Consider the following 20,901-nt stretch of genomic DNA (forward strand, 5'->3'; position numbering starts at 1 on the left):
GCCCCTGATCTGTGTGCTTGAGGCTGACCCTGGCCACCAGCATTCCCAGGTCTTTCTTGCCCATGGAATCCAATGGGGGCAGCCAAACAAATGAGATCAGAAGGGAGAGGGGAGGAAAGTGAATGATAAAAGTTTCCTGCCATATCAGCCAACAAAGCATGCTGTGCCATCTAGCCACCAGACACTACCGACCTTAATACTTGCATTAAGAAGAAACCTATCTGTTGTTGGAGTAGGAAATGGCAACTCATTGCAGTATTCTTGCCTGGAAAATCCCATGAAGAGAGGAGCCTGGTGGGCCGCAGTCCATGGCGTCCCACAGAGTTGGATATGACTGAGCGTGCATGACTGAACACAGACTGTGGGATCTTGGGTCCACGAACCCTGGCCCACAGCTGCGGAAACACCAAGTTCTAACCACTAGACTGCCAAGGAATTCTTGTCACATCTTAAGATGTCAGTTACCTGGGTGTAAACTTCGTAAAAGCACTTCATTGCGTGTATACTTGAAAACTGCAAGAGACTGGATCACAAACGTTCTCATCACAAAAAAGAAATGAGAATTATGTGATGGGATGGAGGTGCTAGTTAATGCTCTGGTGGGAATCATTTTGCCATATGTAACTCTAGCCAATCAACGTGCTAAACTCACACAGTGTTATATGTCAATTATGTCTCAAAAAATTTGGAGGAAAAAAATTTATAAAAAAAGAAAGAAACCTGTGTTATTTCTTTCAGTTCAGTTCAGTTCAGTCGCTCAGTCGTGTCCGACTCTCCGCGACCCCATGAATCACAGCACACCAGGCCTCCCTGTCCATCACCAACTCCCGGAGTACACTCAACCTCATGTCCACAGAGTCGGTGATGCCATCCAGCCATCTCATTCTCCGTCGTCCCCTTCTCCTCCTGCCCCCAACCTTTCCCAGCATCAGAGTCTTTTCCAGTGCGTCAACTCGTCGCATGAGGTGGCCAAAGTATTGCAGTTTCAGCTTTAGCATCAGTCCCTCCAATGAACATCCAGGATTGATCTCCTTTAGAATGGACTGGTTGGATCTCCTTGCAGTATAAGGGACTCTCAAGAGTCTTCTCCAACACCACAGCTCAAAAGCATCGATTCTTCGGCGATCAGCCTTCTTCACAGTCCAACTCTCACATCCATACATGACCACGGGAAAAACCATTGCCTTGACTAGACGGACCTTGGTTGGCAAAGTAATGTCTCTGCTTTTTAATATACTATCAAGGTTGGTCATAACTTTCCTTCCAAGGAGCAAGCGTCTTTTAATTTCATGGCTGCAATCAGCATCTGCGGTGATTTTGGAGCCCAGAAAAACAAAGTCTGACACTGTTTCCACTGTTTTTCCATCTATTTCCCATGAAGTGATGGGACCAGATGCCATGATCTTTGTTTTCTGAATGTTGAGCTTCAAACCAACCTTTTCACTCTCCTCTTTCACTTTCATCAAGAGGCTTTTGAGTTCCTCTTCCCTTTCTGCCATAAGGGTAGTGTCATCTGCATATCTGAGGTTATTGATATTTCTCCCAGCAATCTTGATTCCAGCTTGTGCTTCTTCCAGCCCAGCGTTCCTCATGATGTACTCTGCATAGAAGTTAAATAAGCAAGGTGACAATATACAACCTTGACGTACACCTTTTCCTACTTGGAACCAGTCTGTTGTTCCATGTCCAGTTCTAACTGTTGCTTCCTGACCTGCATACAGGTTTCTCAAGAGGCAGGTCAGGTGGTCTGGGATTCCCATCTCTTTCAGAATGTTCCACAGTTTATTGTGATCCACACAGTCAAAGGCTTTGGCATAGTCAATGAAGCAGAAATAGATGTTTTTCTGGAACTCTCTTGCTTTCTCCATGATCCAGCGGATGTTGGCAATTTGATCTCTGGTGCCTCTGCCTTTTCTAAAACCTGCTTGAACATCTGGGAGTTCACGGTTTACATATTGCTGAAGCCTGGCTTGGAGAATTTTGAGCATGACTTTGCTAGTGTGTGAGATGAGGGCAATTGTCCGGTAGTTTGAGCATTCTTTGGCATTGCCTTTCTTTGGGATTGGAATGAAGACTGACCTCTTCCAGTCCTGTGGCCACTGCTGAGTTTTCCAAATCTGCTGGCATGTTGAGTGCAGCACTTTCACAGCATCATCTTTCAAGACTTGAAATAGCTCAACTGGAATTCCATCACCTCCACTAGCTTTGTTAGTAGTGATGCTTTCTAAGGCCCACTTGACTTCACATTCCAAGATGTCTGGCTCTAGGTCAGTGATCACGTTATCGTGACTATCTTGGTCGGGAAGATCTTTTTTGTACAGTTCTTCTGTGTATTCTTGCCACCTCTTCTTAATATCTTCTGCTTCTGTTAGGTCCATACCATTTCTGTCCTTTATCGAGCCCATCTTTGCATGAAATGTTCCCTTGGAATCTCTAATTTTCTTGAAGAGGTCTCTTGTTTTTCCTATTCTGTTGTTTTCCTCTATTTCTTTGCATTGATCACTGAGGAAGTCTTTCTTATCTCTCCTTGCTATTCTTTGGAACTCTGCATTCAGATGCTTATATCTTTCCTTTTCTCCTTTGCTTTTCGCCTCTCTTCTTTTCACAGCTATTTGTAAGGCCTCCTCAGACAGCCATTTCGCTCTTTTGCATTTCTTTTCCATGGGGATGGTCTTGGTCCCTGTCTCCTGTACAATGTCACGAACCTCCGTCCAGAGTTCATCAGGCACTCTATCTATCAGATCTAGTCCCTTAAATCTATTTCTCACTTCCACTGTATAATCATAAGGGATTTGATTGAGGTCATATCTGAATGGTCTAGTGGTTTTCCCTACTTTCTTCAATTTAAGTCTGAACTTCGCAATAAGGAGTTCATGATCTGAGCCACAGTCAGCTCCTGGTCTTGTTTTTGCTAACTGTATACAGCTTCTCCATCTTTGGCTGCAAAGAATATAATCAATCTGATTTCGGTGTTGACCATCTGGTGATGTCCATGTGTAGAGTCTTCTCTTGTGTTGTTGGAAGAGGGTGTTTGCTATGACCAGTGAATTCTCTTGACAAAACTCTATTAGCCTTTGCCCTGCTTCATTCCGTGCTCCACGGCCAAATTTGCCAGTTACTCCAGGTGTTTCTTGACTTCCTACTTTTGCATTCCAGTCCCCTATAATGAAAAGGACATCTTTTTTGGGTGTTAGTTCTAAAAGGTCTTGTAGGTCTTCATAGAACCGATTAACTTCAGCTTCTTCAGCATTACTGGTTGGGGCATAGGCCTGGATTACTGTAATATTGAATGATTTGCCTTGGAAACGAACAGAAATCATCCTGTCATTTTTAAGATTGCATCCAAGGACTGCATTTCGGACTCTTTTGTTGACCATGATGGCTACTCCATTTCTTCTAAGGGATTCCTGCCCACAGTAGTAGATATAATGGTCATCTGAGTTAAATTCACCCATTCCAGTCCATTTTAATTCACTGATTCCTAGAATGTCAACGTTCACTCTTGCCATCTCCTGTTTGACCACTTCCAATTTGCCTTGATTCATGGACCTAACATTCCAGGTTCCTATGCAATATTGCTCTTTACAGCACCGGACCTTGCTTCTATCACTGGTCACATCCACAACTGGGTATTGGTTTTGCTTTTGCTCCATCCCTTTATTCCTTCTATAGTTATTGCTCCACTGAGCTCCAGTAGCATACTGGGCACCTACCGACCTGGGGAATTCCTCATTCATTATCCTATCATTTTGCCCTTTGTCACTGTTCATGGGGTTCTCAAGGCAAGTATACTGAAGTGGTTTGCCATTCCCTTCTCCAGTGGACCACATTCCATCAAAAGCCAAGGGGGATACGTTCCAGCGCTGCAAGTTCAAGTGCTACCCAGCTAGGGAGGAAGAAGGACTGCTTACTCACTGGTCACCTGCCCAAGGTTGTCTGCTTTGGCTCCAGCAACTGGTGGGAACTAGGCTGGCGCTCCCCAGCGCCAGGAGGACTGGGTCCCGCAGGCTGCCGCTTCATCCTCATGAGGCGTTGCGATGAGGAAATCACCAAGGATTGATTTCTTCTTCCCCTAATCTACTACCACTTCTCACGGTGTCTCTCCAAACCATTGCTGGGTGCTGACTGGCCAGGGCTTGAAGGAGACGCTGCCCTTCTCCTCCCGGTCTCTTCTTTTTTTTTTTTTTTTTTAGGTAATTAATTTATTTTTTATTGGAGGCAAATTATTTTACAATATTATATTGGTTGGTTTTGCCATACATTGATATGAATTTGCCCCGGGTTTACATAAGTTCCCCCTCCTGAACCGCCCTCCCACCTCCCTCCTCCCTTTATCCTCCCTCTGGGTCATCCCTGCTCCCGGTCTCTTCTTGCCCGGAGGTTACTGCCCGCGGGATCAGAACCAGGGGGCCGGGAGGGCGCCGGCGGCCTGAGAGCCCCAAGTCGCCACGCGCACGCAGGAGCGCCGCTTCCCGGCGCCTCGCCGGCTCCCGGAGCATTGAATCCCCGCTGCCGGCTGAAGCTTCTCCCGCTCTCCACGCCTGTGTGGGGCTCTAGACCCCGCGACAGGGGCCATGCTGGGGTGGCCCGGCCTTGCCCCTGACCCGGGAGCACAGGCCGGGGGAGGCCAATCTTGACCGACTTGGTCAAGAGAGTTCTCAACCTCGGCCCAGCCCACACACTCGAGGTTAAAAGTCTCAAACCCTAAAGTTTCAAGGGAGCGAGAGTCTCGAGTTGAATCCATCTCCCGGCCTTTATGAGGAAAGTTGAGGGAGGAAATCAGATCAAGAAAAAGATTATGTGCCTCAAAATGCATAACTAATCAAAGAAAAATGGGATTTTCTGACAAGTTGGAAGTGTGGTCTGAAAGACTGGTGTCAAAGAGAAGTGTGTTTGGTCTGAGCCAACAGAGCATCAGGTAAGGTGGGAAAACACCCTGGCCACAGGGGTGGACGCGGAAAGACCCAGAGTTTCTTTTGCGACCCTGGGGCCTTCCCAGAAAGCATTATCCATTGACGCTGTCCCCTTTCCCACATCTGTGGTCCTTAGAGATATTTGGGATCCAGGTCTCACCTGGGGGCCTCCATTCCAATCCCCCCCGCCATTAATGAAGACAAAACGGATAGGTTTGCATCACTCTGGTGTTTGCTTTTCAACTATCAAGGTCCTGAAAGCATCTGGACCTCGCTCTTGGAAGGAGGAACTGACCAGATGCAGTTCAGGGAGGAGCCTGAGATTTTGGCCTGGGAGAAGAGTGGAGGGAGTGGAGAGCAGATTCTGGGGGATCCTGAGGTCTAACTGCCTGGGGACCCACAGGGACCTCCCTCTGGGAGAGGTGAGGAACCCTAAGTCAGGGCCTTTCAGGAACCCCAGATCCTTACTTGAGGGATCACTTGGACTTCCAGATTCTTCTTCCTCTGAAAATTTGGAGGCCAACTGTGTGCAAACATGCATTTCTTGAGTATGTCACTATGCATCACCAGCCATATGGTTTCCGTGGTGTAGTGGCTATCACGTTCGCCTAACACGCGAAAGGTCCCCGGTTCGAAACCGGGCGGAAACAACAACACTTTTCCGCAAACTTTTAGATTCATATTTTAAACAAAAAAGGGAGGCCAGCCGCAGGGAATTGGCGCTTCAGCTTCACCATCAGTCTTCCCAGAGAATATTCAGGGTTGATTTCCTTTAGGACTGACTGGTTTCATCTCTCCTTGACCTGCATACAGGTTTTTCAGGAGGTAGGTAAGGTAGTCTGTTTCTCCCATCTCTTGAAGAATTTCCCACAGTTTGTTCTGATCCATACAGTCAAAGGCTTTAGGGTCGTTCATGAATCAGAAACAGATGTCTTTCTGGAATTCTCTGGCTTCTTCTGTGATCCAATGGATGAAAAATGGAGGAAAAGAATAGAACCAAATTAATTGGAAAAGTCTATGGAAAAGGTTAAATAGAGACTACTACAAACAGTAGAAGAAACTCCATTAGTAAAACGAGTTTACAGGGTAGATGATGAGCCTACTGTTTCATGAGTTCCAGGATTCCCAATGACCTGCTCCACCACCACCACCCCCCCACCGCATATCCCGGACATAGATCCTCCTGTGTGTGTGTGTGTGTGTATCCAAGACACAGAGTAATGTAGTACTGGTGCTCAGGAGAGGATGCACAGATTAGAAACAATCGTATATCATTTACATTCTAAGAGCGAGACCCCTCCCTGGGTGGGCTCGAACCAGGAACTTTTCGGGTAACAGCCGAACTCCAGAACAGATTGCACCACAGAAGCAGGAGGAGAGCTTACTCCTCACTCCCACAGGAAGCGAGCATGCTTCCGGAGCTAGCCGAGCCACCTGTGTCTCTCAGAACAGCGTTTCCCCCTCCGAGCCTGGGACCACCTGAGAGATGGAGTCCACTCAGCGTGTTCATTCCCGCGGGGAAGCCGTGCGATTCCGAGGGCAGAAGGTCCCCGAAGTGTCCCCGCCGCGCATGGCTCCAGCTTCGCCGCAGATGCCAGCGCCTAGGAGACGCCCCGAGCTCGAGCCGAGGGGCGCCCGAGGGAAGCTGATGGCTCCTGGTTTGCTCCGCCTTATTCCGGCCATTTGCGCTTCTGGACATCGGTTTAGTAGATGGGGTGCGTGTGGCTGCAGCTGGAAAGAGATCACGTCCAACGAGGAAACGTGAAAAGGAGCGAGAGCAGGCAAAAGCATGGCTGAGACCTCCCAGGAAGCCTGTGAAGAGGCTCAGGACAGATCGTGAGAGATACAGGACAATTTTATTAAGTAGCAGGAAAATTTGTTGTGCTGTTCAGTCTCTCAGTCCTCTCGGACTTTTTGCGACCCCATGAACTGCAGCGCTGAAAGCTTCCCTGTCTGTCACCAACTGCCAGAGCTTGCTCAAACTCATGTCCACTGAGTCGGGGACGCCATCCAACCATCTCATCCTCTGTCACCCTCTTCTCCTCCTGCCTTCAATCTTTCTCCCCAGCAAGGTCTTTTCTACTGAGTCAGCTCTTCTCATCAGGTGGCCAAAGTACTGGAGCTTCAGCTTCAGCATCAGTCCTTCCAGTGAATATCCAGGACTGATTTCCTTCAGGATTGACTGGTTTGATCTCCTTGAAGACTCTCAAGAGTCTTCTCCAACACCACTGTTCAAACACATCAATTCTTCCATGCTCAACCTTCTTTATGGTTCAGCTCTCATATCCATACATGACTACTGGAAAAACTGGAGCATTGACTCTACGGACCTTTGTTGGCAAAGTAATGTCTCTGCTTTTTAATATGCTGCCTAGGTAGGTCATAGCTTTTCTTCCAGGGAGCAAGTGTCTTTTAATTTCATGCCTGCAGTCACCATCTGCAGTGATTTTGGAGCCCTGGAAATAAAGTCTGTCACTGTTTCCATTGCTTCCCCATCTATTTGCCATGAAGTGATGGGATCGGATGCCACGATCTTAGTGTTTTGAATGCTGAGTGTCAAGCCGGCTTTTTCATTCTTCTCTTTCACATTCATCAAGAGGCTCTGTAGTTCCTCTTTGCTTTTTGCCAAAGGGTGGTGTCATCTGCGTGTCTGAGGTTCTTGATATTTCTCCCTGCAGTCTTGATTCCGGCTTGTGCTTCATCCAGCCCAGCATTTCACATGATGTAGTCTGCATACAAGTTAAATAAGCAGGGTGATAATATACAGCCTTGACATACTGCTTTCCAGTTTTGAACCAGTCCATCGATCCGTGTCTGGTTTTAACTGTTGCTTCTCGAGCTCCATACAGTTTTCTCTGGAGACAGGTAAGGAGGTCTGGTATTCCCATCCCTTGAAGAATTTTCCACAATTTGTTATGATCCACATAGTCAAAGCCTTTCATGTAGTCAATGAAGCAAAATAGATGTTTTTCTGGAATTCTCTTGCTTTTTCTATGATCCAAAAGATGTTGTCAATTTGCTCTCTGGTTCCTCTGCTTTTTCTAAATCCAGCTTGAACATCTGGAAGTTCTCGGTTCCCATACTGTTGAAGCCTAGCTTGGAGAATTTTGAGCATTACACTGCTAGCATGAGAAATTAGTGCAATTGTGCAGTGGTTTGACTGTGTGGATCACAATACACTGTGGAAAATTCTGAAAGAGATGGGAATACCAGACCACCTGACCTGCCTCATGAGAAACCTATATGCAGGTCAGGAAGCAACAGTTCGAACTGGACATGGAACAACAGACTGGTTCCAAATAGGAAAAGAAATACATCAAGGCTGTATATTGTCACCCTGCTTATTTAACTTATATGCAGAGTACATCATGAGAAACTGGGCTGGAAGAAGCACAAGCTGGAATCAAGACTGCCATGAGAAATGTCAGTAACCTCAGATATGCAGATGACACCACCCTTATGGCAGAAAGTGAAGAGGAACTCAAAAGCCTCTTAATGAAAGTGAAAGAGGAGAGTGAAAAAGTTGGCTTAAAGCTCAACATTCAGAAAACTAAGATCATGGCATCTGATCCCATCACTTCATGGGAAATAGATGAGGAAACAGTGGAAACAGTGTCAGACTTCAGTTTCTTGGGCTCCAAAATCACTGCAGATGCTGATTTCAGCCATGCAATTAAAAGAGGTTTACTCCTTGGAAGGAAAGTTATGACCAACCTAGACAGCAAATTGGGCTTCCCTGGTGGCTCAGAGGTTAAAGCGTCTGCCTCCAATGCGGGAGACCTGGGTTTGATCCCTGGGTTGGGAAGATCCCCTGGAGAAGGAAACGGTAACCCACTCCAGTATTCTTGCCTGGAGAATCCCGTGGATGGAGAAGCCTGGTAGGCCACAGTCCACGGGGTCGCATAGAGTCGGACACGACTGAGCGACGGAACGGAACGGAGACAGCATATTAAAAAGCAGAGACATTGCTTTGCCAACAAAGGTCCATCTAGTCAAGGCTATGGTTTTTCCCGCGGTCATGTATGGATGTGAGAGTTGGACTGTGAAGAAAGCTGAGCGCCGAAGATTTGATGCTTTTGAACGGTGGTGTTGGAGAAGACTCCTGAGAGCCCCTTGGACTGCAAGGAGATCCAACCAGTCCATCCGAAAGGAGATCAGTCCTGGGTGTTCATTGGAAGGACTGATGCTAAAGCTGAAACTCCAATACTTTGGCCACCTGATGTGGAGAGCTGACTCATCTGAAAAGACCTTGACGCTGGGAAAGATTGAGGGCAGGAGGAGAAGGGGATGACAGAGGATGAGATGATGGATGGCATCACCGGCTCGATGGACATGAGTCTGAGTGAATTCCGGGAGTTAGTGAAGGACAGGGAGGCCTGGCACGCTGCGATTCATGGGATCGCAAAGTCGGACACGACTGAGCAACTGAACTGAACTGAACTGACCTGAACTTGAACGTTCTTTGGCACTGCCTTTCTTTGGGGAATGGAATGAACACTGACCTTTTCCAGTCCTGTGGCCACTGCTGAGTTTTCCAAATTTGCTGGCAAATGAGTGCAGCAATTAAACAGCATCATCTTTTAGGATTTGAACTAGCTCAGCTGGAATTCTATCACCTCCACCAGCTTTGTTTGCAGTGATGCTCCCTAAGTCCTTAAGTTGACTTCGCACTCCAGGATGTCTGGCTCTAGGTGAGTGATCACACCATCCTGGTTATCTGTGTCATGAAGATCTTTCCTGTATAGTTCTGTGTATTCTTGCCACTTCTTCTTAATATCTTCTGCTTCTGTTCCTGTCCTTTATTGTGCCCATCTTTGCATGAAATGTTCTCTTGGTGTCTCTCATTTTCTTGAAGAGATCTCTAGTCTTTCCCATTTTAATCGTTTTGGTCTATTTCTTCTCACTGTTCGCTTCGGCAGGCTTTTTTATCTCTCATTGCCATTCTCTGGAACTCTGCATTCATTTGGGTATATCTTTCCTTTTCTCTTCCTTTTGCTTCTCTTTTCTCAGCTACTTATAAGGCCTCTTCAGACAACCACTCTGGGCATTTTTCTTTTCTTTTATTTGGGGATGGTTTTGATCAAGGCCTCCTGTACAATGTTGCGAACCTCCACCTATAGTTCTCCAGACACTCTGTCTATCAGATCTAATCCCTTCAATCTCTCACTTCCACTGTATAATCAATTCTAAGGGATTTGATTTAGGTCACACCTGAAAGGCCTAGTGGTTTTCCCCACTTTCTGCAATTTAAGTCTGAGTTTGGCAATGGAGCTTCTCCATCTTCGGGCTGCAAAGAATATAACGAGTGTGATTTTGGTATTGACCGTCTAGTGATGTCCATGTATAGAGTCGTCTCTCGTGTTGTTTGAAGAGAGTGTTTGTTATGCCCAGCGCGTTCTCTTGGCAAAACTCCGAGGGAAAATCAGAGAAGAGCATGAAAGAGAGAAAAGCTCGAGCTTCTGTTGGTGTCCACAAATGAAACAGCAAGAACAGTGTGACTATATTTATGTGGGACAGTTACCTTATGCCACGTTGTGTATGGTGACTGCATAGTGTAAGTGCTGCATTGTAGCAGCAGCAACCTTGGTTCAGATCCAGGCTAAGGCAAGGTAGAGTCTATAGCCTGTCTTGCCATCTGCCTTTTTTCTTGTTTTTAGTTTGACTTATCGTGGATTTACAGTGGTGTGTTTGTTTCAGGTGTACAACAAAGTGATTCAGGTATACACATGTATGCATCTAGTTGTGGTTCAGATTAGTTTTCCTTATAGATGATTACAAAATATTGAGTGTAGGTCCCTGGCTATACACTAGGTGCTTCTTGGTTATCTGTTTTCCACATAGTAGTAGTGTGTATATGGTAATCCCAAACTTCTAATGTATCCCTCCCCCTTTCCCCTCAAGTAACCATAATGCTGTTGTCGATGTCTGTGGGTTTATTTCCGCTTTGTATATATGTTCATTTGTATCAGTTTTAGTTTTGTTTTTTAGATTTCTCATATAAGCGATGTCATATGATATTTGTCTTTCTCTGCCTGGCTTCCTTCACTAGGATGACAATCTCTTGGTCCATTCATGTTGCTGTAATTGGCATGATTTCATTCTTTTTTTTTTTTTTTTTTGGTTGACCAATATTCTATCCATTTACTTTTAATTCCGGCACCAGCTATGCCCCCTAGCAGTGGTGGGACAGCAGAATTTGCCACCGGCCTGGAAGCAAAATTCAGCAAGAAGAGGAGTACATCCCACAGCGCACAAACCTGCCAGTCAAAGCAAAACCTAGAAGGACCGCTTGTCTCACTGTTGAGCAGAACACATCCCCACAGTTGAAACAGTGCCTTTCAAGGAGCCTTGTCTATAGTAGACACTAACAAAATAACATGGTCATTGTTTTGTTGTTTCCTGGTAAAGAGATTTCTAATATCAGTGAGGTTTTTCTTACACTAAAGGAGAAGGTGTATTTAAGAGGTTTACAATAAAATGCAAAGTAGTCATCATGGTCTAGACCAGTTCCTTTCCATCCACCATCCACTGATTTTTACAGAAACAGTAAATCACTGAACTATAGGCACAGTTGGTTGAATTTTTGCAAATGTAGTCAGCACCCAGATCAAGTTGTAGAAAATTTCCCCCATCCTTGAAATGTCACTTGAGCCACTTTCCAGGCAATTCCTGCACTAGATCGCTTGTTGTATTACTAGTCTGAGGACCACTGCAATAGTGTACCGTTGCCTGCTCTGATGAAGGAAGCTACGTTTTTGGTAACTGACTTTGCTTTCATGTGACATGTTGTTCAGTAACCATCTTCGTAGTGTTATGCATATTTCATTAATTTTGCTATTATTGGAGTAATTTTGTTGGGATTTTGTGGTGTTAACTGGTGTTCTTGATGAATAGCCCATACCAACATTTTGTATATTTGTGCATTCACAGAAGTACTACAATTGCTGGGTCATGAAGTAGGTACAAGATTAACTGTATTAGAAACTGCCAACAGTCTTCTAGAATGATTTTGAACTGACTACTACAGGTACAATTGCTGCACATTTGTCGGCATTTGGTGTACGAATTTTTAAAAAAGCAGTCATGCTGGAGGCTGTGTAATGATATCTCCTTAGAAGTGTGACGTTCGTTTCCCGATTGAGTAAACAAGTCAAGAGTATTTTCTTATAGCGTCTGGTCATTAAAATACTACCTTTGTGATCCCCGGCTTAGGCTTCACAGGAAAGGGGAGCCAGGTGCCGTGGTCCGTCGCGGAGGTGTAGATGGATTTTCCTAAGTGCCTCTCAGAGACAGAGACCCAGCCAGGCCCAGGGTATTCGCAGCGTCGACAGGTTTAGATCCAATGACTGGCCCAGCAATGGTGGACATGCCCAGCCTCCCAGGCTTTTACCATCTCCACCCACTTCCAGCTGAGCAAGTGCAGAACGTGTTTTTAACATATTCTCTTTCAACCTATTCATTCACATTCATTTCCCTGAAAACTTTGAATAGCCACTTCGTCACACTACCATAAAGGGAAAACTTATCAGCAGCATAAGCAGATGGTTCATGTAAAAATCAACATCAGACTGTCAATACGATGGTGATCCAGGGAAATGCCCTGACTCTCCAGCTGCTGTTGTTTGGAATCCCTGTGGTCTCTACCAGGCAGTGGGCACGTTTTCCCTTTTCCCTTGGAAACTCGCTCAGAAGACCTGTTAGGACAAATGTTACCTCCACGGTAGGGCAAGAGGTGAGCGAGGGAGCGGGGCTGGTGGATGGGGGCCTGGGGTGTGGACCGAGCCTGCAGAGGCAGCGGTAGATGAGGCAGCAACAGTGGCTGTGCGTGTGTGTGGTTCCGGAAGAGCTGAGGAAAGGCGGTGAGCCTGGTGGGTGAGGGTGCGTGTGTGCTCTGCCTGTGTGGGGCGGGGCGGGAGGACTGGGAGATCTTTGCTAGAATTACTTTGCAGGGAGTGATTTGGTAAGGGTGGGAGAGGGGAGGAGGTTGACCCTGAGTGAAAGATGGTGGCCCGAGGGGTCCATGCTCATAGTTAGCTGGCAGCAGAGATACGGTGATCTCGAAGATGCTTTCTCCAATGGAACGTCTTGTCCGTTGTCTTCCTGGCGTTCTGACCTCTGTGATTTCCCTACTAGGGTGAAATTGATTCAGAATGTCTGCTCGATAACCCCTAGACAGTAAAATGTCTATGTTCATTCGGGTGAATTGAGGAAAGGACAGACTCAATAGTTTAAAGTAGCAGGGGCTGGATAGGCATTACCTGGAAAACGTGTCAAAGGGCTTCATCCATGTATCAAAGTGTATCTTCCATACCTGGTTGATAAAAAATTGTGTACGTCTCGATCTTGGTGATTATTTCACATCAAATACCTGTTCATTGATGACTTGTGCATCTTGTTCTGTGAATACACCCTCATAATTTTCTTTTTGGATAGAATGGGCAGTCACATGTTGGAGAACCCAGTGTAGACCATAACCGTGTTGAAGAAAAAAGAAGCCAGACGCCTCGCGTAACACGGATGCCGTGCCGTGACTCGGATTCGAACCGAGGTTGCTGCGGCCACAACGCAGAGTACTAACCACTATACGATCACGGCGCGCCACATACCAGGCGATGAGAACAGCCTTTAATGTGCGTCCTTTGACGTAAAATGATTTCGATCGTTGCGCTGCTTTACTCTTGGGAACGGCAGGTATTCGTTTTCTTTCATGCTCGAGCGTCGGTTTCCCCGCTCTTTCTCTCAATGCCGATATCGTATGACAAAACGAAACAAAAGCACACCAAACTCCCCAGATCCGGCGCGTTCCTTCTGGGACGTCTGGCTGTCCTCGTCCCCACCTCGCCGGCTTCCTTTCCAGCTCTTCGCAGTCGTCCCTTTGGATCGCCCTTCCCCATTAGCTGGTTCCGGCTCCCGCCCCACCGACCGCGGCCGAGCCGAGGGAGGGCAACACCCGCGGTGCAGAAGGTGGCGTGAAGGCGGAGCAAAGACCCGAAAGAACCAGTTCGGAGCCCACCCGGCGTTGAACTTCCCTCTGGCCCCCTCGGCTCCGGCCCGGGGCGTCTCTGGCGCGTTTCTGCCCTCGGAAATGTGTGTGGCTCCACCGGTCGTGGAAGCGGGTCATTACCTTACTCGAGCGTGTCTCTGTGGCGCTATCTATTAGTGCCTTTGGCTGTTCACGGAAAGGTTGGCTGTTCTAAACATTCCTTGGGAAAGCCTTCCTTGAAACGCTCCAAAGCGTTGTGGTTCTTTCTACGCTGCGCAACCTTTCCGGGAAAGGCAGAAGGGCTCCTCTACTGCTACCCTCCTGTCCGGCGTCTTTGGTGCACGGGAGGTTTGCCAGGCCACAGGGAGTCCAGAATTTCCTGAAGCAGTGAATCCGGTAACCGTATTTCTCTCCGTTTCTCCTTTACTGAGCATGTAACAAATCCACGGTTCTGTTTTTTGTTCAGTTGCATATTTCTGTAGAGATTTATATTTAAAATCTTTTATTTTCCCCATACAGATACCATTTCTCTTTGCCTTCATCCCTGTACTTCCAGATTTCCATCTGGTGGTGTTCTTCCTGGAGGATCCCTTTAGCATTCCTTGTACAGTGGGTCTGCTGCTGCTGAAGTCTTTCAGCATTTGTATGTCTGGAATGGTCATCATGCACCTTCATACTGAAGGACATTAAAGGTGGGTAGTGATAGAATGCCGCCTTGACGTTTTTGGCTTCCGTCCTTTGAAGAGGCTGCTCCACTGTCTTATCACTTCCATGCATCTCTCGCCTCCTCTCTCTCTTTTTAGTCTTTATTAAATTTGTTACAATATGCCTTCTGTTTCATGTTTTGATTTTTTTTTTCTTTTTTTGCAATGAGGCCTGTGGGGTCTTAGCTCTCCAACCAGGGATCCAACTCACACCAAGAAGGCAAAGTCTTCATCACTGGACCACCCAGGAAGTCCCTCACTTCTATGCTTCTGATGAACTCTGTCATGTGTACTTTCGTTTCTATATGTACCTGGTCTTTTTCCTCTGGTCCCTCGGGGACTATATGTTTTTTCAATGGCTTTGAGCACTTTAATTACCATGCGACTAGATGTGTTTTTTTCCGTGCTGTTGTGCTCGTTCATTTTGTTCATTTGGCTCCTTGGATCGGTGGGTTTATAATCTTTACTGTGACTGGAATTATCTGACATTGTTCCTCCAAAAACTGTTTCTTGTCCCTGGGTATTTTCGGGAGCATCAGTCACCCGCGTATCAGGTCTTTCAACGATGTGCTACCATTCGATGGGCAGTGCTGAAGAACATTCAAAGTACTGGACAGTTGTGCTCACTTCCCATGCTAGTAAGGTTATGCTCAAAAGCCTTCAAGCTAGGCTTCAGCGTTCAACTTGAATCGAGAAATTCCAGATGTACAAGCTGGGTTTAGAAGAGGCAGAGGAAGCAGAGATCGAATTACAAACATTTGCCGGATCCATAGACAAAGCAAGGGAATGGCAGCAAAAACATCTACTTCTGTGTCTTTCACTGCACTAAAACCTTTGACTGTGTGGATCATAACAAACTGTGGAACACTCTAAAAGAGATGGGAATACCAGACCACCTTACCTGTCTCCTGAGAAACCTGTGTGCGGGTCCAGAAGCAAGAGTTAGAACCTTGTATGGATCAACTGACTGGTTCAAAACCGAGAAAGGAGTCCAACTAGGCTGCTTACTGTCACCCTATTTCTTTGGCTTGTATGCATAGCACAACATCAGGGGAAATGCCAGGCTGGATGAGTTACGAGCTGGAATCAAGATTGCTGGGGGAACTCTCAGGAACCTCAGGTACGCAGGTGACACCACTCTAGCGGCCGAAAGCAAAGAGGAACTGAAGAGCCTCCGGATGAGAGTGAAAGAAGAGAGTGAAAAAGCCAGCTTAAAACTCAGTATTAAAAAAACCAAAATCATGGCATCCAGCCCCATCACTTCATGGCAAATAGAAGGGGAAAATGTGGAAGCACTGACAAATTCTCTGTTCTTGGGCTCTAAAATCACTGCGGATGGTGACTGCAGCCGTGAAATCAGAAGACACTTGATTCTTGGAAGGAAAGCTATAACAAACCTAGACAGTGTATTAAAAAGCAAAGATATCATTTTGCACACAAAGGTCCATATAGTCAGAGCTGTAATCTTTCTTGTAGTCATGTACCAGTGTGAGAGTTGGGCGATAAAGAAGGCAGAATGTTGAAGAACTGATGCTTTTGAACTGTGGTGCTAGAGAAGACTCTTGAAAGTCCCTTGGACGGTGAGGAGATCAAACCAGCAATCCTAAAGGAAATCAACCCTGAATACTCATTGGAAGGATGATGGTGAAACTCCAGTACTTTGGCCACCTGATGAGAAGAGCAGACTCCTTGGAGAAGTCCCTGATGCTGGGAAGGGTTGAAGGCAGAAGGAGAAAAGGGCAACAGAGGATGAGATGGTCGGATGGCATCACCGATTCAATGAACACGAACTTGGGCAAACTCTGAGAGATGGTGAGGGACAGGGAGGCCTGGAGTGCTGCAGTCAATGGAGTCACAAAGAGTCAAACACGAGTTAGTAACTGAAAAACAACAACTATTCAATGACACTATGTTCATTAAAAGCATTTTATTTTGACAGTGAGTGTCCACTGGGATATTGTGAACAGTTAGTTTTTCATTGCTGTGTGTTCCATAATCTTGTTTTTGTTGTTTTCTGCCATGTCTAATCTGCTCTTCATCTGGTGAATTTATTGCATTGGAATGTTATAGATTTCAGCTCTAAAGTTTGATTTTGTTTGGCCATTTTTGTATGTTCTGTGTTTCTAATTAACATTTTGGACATATGTATACCGTCATGATAACTGTTAAAGTCTTCTGTGCAGATTTTTACATTGTGTCCCTTCTGGTTCAATTTGATTGACTGATTCATTCATGCATTCATTAGTCTCCTCCTTACCAGTCATTTTCCTGCCTCTTTGCATGACTGGCATCCTTTGATTGGAGGCCAAGCATTGTCAAAGTTTCCCGTTTGGGGCACTGGCTATTTCGGTATTCCTACGAATCTTCTTGAGTTTTATCTGGGGTACATTTGAGTGATGTGTAAATGGTTTGATCCCTTTGGATCTTCCTTTCCTGATTTTTTAGGTAGGTCAGTCTAGAGTTGCTTCTTCCCCACACTGTAACAAGAGTTTTCTGAATGTTCTTCCCAATGGCCCATGAGTTAGGAGTAGTCCATTCTGTCTGGGGGCACCGAATACAATTGCTTGTCCTGTGTGAGCACCAGGATCTTTTTAAAACTTTCTTTCCTTGGCCTCAGGCACTTTCTTCATCAGGATACCCGGATCATTACTCTGCTGAGTACTTGAGGGAGACCCTTTCATATCCCAGCATTCTCTCTCTCTGCCACTCTCTCTCATCACTAACCTTTCTTCATATTTCTTTTTTATATTATTATTATTAACTTTGATTGAAGTATAGCTGTTTTACGATGTTGGGATAATGGCAAAGTGAATCAGCTATACATATACATATATCCCCTCTTTTTGGGATTTCCTTCTCACTTAGGTAACCACAGAGCATCCAGGAGTTCCCTATGCCATAGAGTAGGTTCCCATCTGTTATTTACTGTATACATAGCATCAACAGCCTATATAGGTAAATCCTAACTTCCAAATTCCTCCAATTCCCCTTTCCCCCTTGATTTCCATACCTTTGTTCTCTACATCTATGTCTCTACTTCTGCTTTGCAAATAAAAATCCCTGGATCTTTGTCGTGTGAACTCTAGCTGCCTTGCTCTCCACAAACACTCAGCTTCTTGAGTCCAATGGATTGACCTGAAATCCTCCTCTCGGTGCCCAGCCTGGGAACTCACTGAAAGCAGGAAGCTGGGCCCATGGCAAGACTCATCTTGTTTGTTTCTCACCTCTCAGGGCTTGCTATCCTTTGCTGCCTGATTTCCAGTGTCTTAGAAGCTAGTATTTCATGTTTTTTTGTCTTTTTGTCCCTTTGGGAGTGGGACAAAGCAGGAGAGTGAGATTTAGGAAGGTGGGTTAATCTGATTTCTGTCACTGTACCTTTGCTAGAAACGGAAGGCATCTCTTTATGTTCTTAGTTTTCCCTAATTAGATGTGCTAATTTATATTCCAATGTATTTTGCCGACTCAAGGAAAGAGTCTTTTTCTTCATGGTCTTGCCATCACAAGAAATTGTCAATACACGTCTGTTACTCTGACAAGGGAATTTGTGCCCTACTGACACAACGTAGTGGGAGGTACCATGAAAAGACAATGTGTTCATTTCCCAGAGATTGCACATACCCAGCAGCTAAACTTCCAAGCTGGTTGGAAAGTATTCTAATAATTGTAACTGTTTTCAGTGGTGACCAAGTCATGGAGTCCAGAGAAGACCAGCCAGAATGACTCTGGAGAGCCTCTTGCAGAGCAGCTTATGGATTACAGGGGTTAAAAAAAAAAAAAAAAAGCCCACTGGTCCCAGACATTCGTCCTCTTCCCTTCCCTTGATGAGTTGCATTTTGGCTTTGGTTGGATGAACACATTCTAATGAGCGGTCTCCCTCCGGTATACGGGTGCATTTGTAAGCCCGAGACTGTCTCCATTTGATATCTCGACAGTACGTGGCTTCATCTGCAAAAATTATCTCATGTGAGACAAATTGGTGCAAGCTACAGAATCCTGCACCAATAGTACATCTTGTGCCAACCTGGATCCTTAGAGTTATAGGTTCACCTTCCACTGATTCCTCAGTGGAAGGTCAGGAGGAAGCAAGAGCTCTTTGGATTTTCCGTACTCCGTCTAGGATGTCTCTGGGTTCTAGGACATCTCTCTCTGCCCCTCTCTCTCCCTCTTGGAGTGTGTGCCCTTCGGTCTCTCTCTGTCCCTTATACTCTAGGCTGCTGTGGATCTTACCCACTTTCTGTCCTCCTCATCAGTTTTCCGCAACTGTGCATTAGGAGCCCTTCAGTCAGCAAGCACTTACGAGGTGCTCACCAGGTACCAGGCCCTTCTCCAGGAAAACCGCTGTATCAGGAGCGAAGTCAAGGTCCCAGTCCTTGGTGCATTCACACCAGGAGGCATCAAAAATAAGAATCTGACACACACACAGATACAAATAAAAATCACAGCAGGAGAACAACCTGCCATGTTCTCAGGGTCATCTGCCTGCCAGCGCCTAAGGAGCCCAGCAGTGAGTAAGAAAAGAGTTACATAGCACATGGGAAAATGGTGACTTGAGATCTAGAAGGCAGGTAACTAAGAATCAGGAATTGTTTTTAAAAATAAAGGAGTCCCTCAGGTAAGCAACAGGTCCTTACTTAGAGTCCATGTGTTGTACTCTTCTTCAAGTGACATTATGGCTACATTCAGGAACATCTCCTAAAGGTACCCACACATTCTCTTTAGCTGTTAAGCTATAGGCCCTCTATATATAATCTATAAAAATATGGACAGCATTATATTTAAAGAGTGTTTTGTTATTTCTACCTTAATTAGAAATTCTCCAGACAGAGATTATATATTAATTCAACCAATTTAATATCAGTCAAAGAACTTAAAATTAATGATAGATCTTAAAATCGTAAATTGAGCTGAATCGTGGCAGATAAATGGTGCTTGCTGCTGCTGCTGCTAAGTCACTTCAGTCGTGTCCGACTCTGTGCGACCCCATAGACGGCAGCCCATCAGGCTCCCCCGTCCCTGGGATTCTCCAGGCAAGAACACTGGAGTGGGTTGCCATTTCGAGTCACATATTACATGATAGCTAAAAACACTGAGCCCAAATTGAAAGGGGAATAATTAAGTCACTATGATTTCGAGACTCAAAAGACATAATCCTGATCTAAAAGATATTATATGGTATGTTTAATTCACTGGGATACATCATTTTTAACTTTATAAATAATAATAAATCTGAAAGTCACCATGAAGTAGTTTTTAGACCAAAATTATTAAAGCAGTGTGGTGCATACCAGGAGTCATCTCTGGGAGCATGACTGGACAAATACTTTCTGTGCAATTCTACATCAATTATTAGAATTTTCAGGAGTGTAAAAGTATTCGAGATTCATCCTTATTATCAACTTGAATTTTATTCTTGTTTGTAGCATGGAGAGCACTAATTTTTCTAAAGCTAAACCTTTTTTTATATTCCTGAGGTACATTTCAGCAAAACAAAGGGAAAAAAAAAAGAAAAGACCCACATGGCTGCTATTCACTGAGATGGAAAAGGTGGTTCAGAACTCCGCTTTAGAGAGAGGCAGAATGAACTATGTGTGGGAAAGCAGGGTGCTTGAATTCAGACTGGACCTGGGACTGGGTCAGGGCCAGAACACAAGAGGAAGCATTGTTGTCATAGGGCAGCCACCCAACCGACAGCACCCACACAGCAGTTCTGGGAAGCTTTTGAGAATGTTCCCCTCCCTTTGCAGCATTTCCCATCTGGTTCTCTCATCCTCCAACCACAGGCAAGGAGTCTTCAGCTCTGTGTCCTGACAGAACGAACACTTGATGCTCCCTGCAGGGCACAGGGAGCCAGGCCAGAGCCAAGGGGGCAGCCGTACTGCCTCGATGGGTTTCTAGCAAAGGAGCGTGGAAATCCCAAGGACAGAGGAGCCTGGTGGGCTAGAGTCCAAGGGGTCGCAAAGAGTTGGACAAGACTGAGCCAGTGAGCACGAGCACCAGGCGGTTCCCCCACTCAGACGAATGCAAAGCACACCTGATTGCCCGCCAAAGCAACCCGCAGGAGGCCAGAGGCCAGAGGGCAGCCAGTGCCGCGGAGGGCGGAGGGCGAAAGCCTAGACCGTCCTGCAAGCACAGGGCATGAGCGGCCTGCACTTGAGAAAGACCTGAATAAAACTCCATCTAGGCTGAGCGACTTCACTTTCACTTTTCACTTTCACACATTGGAGAAGGAAATGGCAACCCACTCCAGTGTTCTTGCCTGGAGAATCCCGGGGACGGGGGAGCCTGGTGGGCTTCCGTCTAT

At 45.9% G+C, this 20,901-nt stretch overlaps 2 non-coding genes across 2 annotated transcripts; one reads left to right on the top strand and one right to left on the bottom strand.

Moving 5' to 3' along the window:
• Positions 1-5,490: 5,490 nt before the first annotated feature.
• On the top strand, positions 5,491-5,563 carry TRNAV-AAC (transfer RNA valine (anticodon AAC)). The gene has a single exon. It is a non-coding gene; the product is annotated as a tRNA-Val (tRNA).
• A 7,873-nt stretch (positions 5,564-13,436) lies between these two features.
• Positions 13,437-13,508, bottom strand: TRNAH-GUG (transfer RNA histidin (anticodon GUG)). The gene has a single exon. It is a non-coding gene; the product is annotated as a tRNA-His (tRNA).
• Positions 13,509-20,901: the final 7,393 nt, after the last annotated feature.

The sequence above is a fragment of the Moschus berezovskii genome, chromosome 4 (assembly GCF_049115385.1).
Source record: "Moschus berezovskii isolate FMDL1 chromosome 4, NW_MosBer_1.0, whole genome shotgun sequence".
Lineage (NCBI taxonomy): Eukaryota > Metazoa > Chordata > Mammalia > Artiodactyla > Moschidae > Moschus > Moschus berezovskii.